Source organism: Schistocerca serialis, chromosome 3 (genome assembly GCF_023864345.2).
Source record: "Schistocerca serialis cubense isolate TAMUIC-IGC-003099 chromosome 3, iqSchSeri2.2, whole genome shotgun sequence".
NCBI classification, from domain to species: domain Eukaryota; kingdom Metazoa; phylum Arthropoda; class Insecta; order Orthoptera; family Acrididae; genus Schistocerca; species Schistocerca serialis.
The window spans coordinates 763370647-763371710 of NC_064640.1; the positions used below are offsets into that span (position 1 = coordinate 763370647).

At 43.7% G+C, this 1064-nt stretch overlaps 1 pseudogene; it reads left to right on the top strand.

Annotated features, from left to right (window-relative positions):
- The first annotated feature begins 708 nt into the window (after positions 1-708).
- Positions 709-828, top strand: LOC126472002 (5S ribosomal RNA; annotated as a pseudogene).
- Positions 829-1064: the final 236 nt, after the last annotated feature.

The following is a 1064-nucleotide window of genomic DNA, read 5'->3' on the forward strand; positions in this document are numbered from 1 at the left end:
CCTTAAGCATTTACACGTAAAAACTCGGAGGCATTACTTTTTAGCACGCTCTGATACGTTGGAAGAAGTAATATCTTTCTTGAAGTTGAAGTATGGAGCTTGTTTTACGTTCACATGTTATGACATTTCTGGGGGAAGAAATTGTTCTCTATAAAAAGCCACGTGGGTTCCATAAACAGCAGTCATGCGAAACTCGACTCGCTATTCATGTGTGGGAACCAGTGCGCCGTTCACAAAGGCTTTCCGATTGGTGCCATGTTCATCAACTTCCGGAAGGCATTGATGCAGTTTCCCACTGTCGTTTAGTGAACAAAATGCGTACTTATCTAGTACCGGACCAGTTTTGTGACTGGATACAGGACTTCGTTGCAGACAAAACTCAAGATGTCGTGCTTAGCGGAATAAAATCGAAAAATGTAAAGGTAATTTGGAAGTTACCCACCGTAGTGTTATATGGCTGCTAATTTTTACATTTCATGAGCTAGTGTATAACGTTGAAGGTTCCGTGACGATATTCACAGACGATGTTGTTGTCTGTAGGAAGCTGATCCTGATATAAATATATGTAACGAATTCCGCATAAATTGACGAAGAAATGGACTGCTGTTCGATTACGCTATTGGCGACAGATGACACGAAACACTGACGACCGCAAAATGCCTTGGAGTAACCGTTCAGAGTGATCTAAAGTGGGATAACCACATAACTGCCAACGGCCTTGCCACGTTGGTAATACCGATTTCCGCCCGATCACCGAAGTTAAGCAACGTTGGTCTCAGTTTGTACTTGAATGGGTGACCGTCCGAGGAAAACCGGGTGCCGTTGGCTGAATGACACGCAAGTCTAATTGAAAGACAGGCACCAGGCCAGTGTGCCGTACAACATTATTATAATATACACATCGAAATGTTTTGCATCACCCCAGTTCCCAGAACTCCTGATATAGACGTTGACTATGGATATTGTATGACAGACACAGTCCCTTTGACTGTTCAGAGATGTCAGTAAACCCGCCCAAAGCTGTAAACAACCATGCATGAGCAGTGCCTATTAGACGGAGGGGT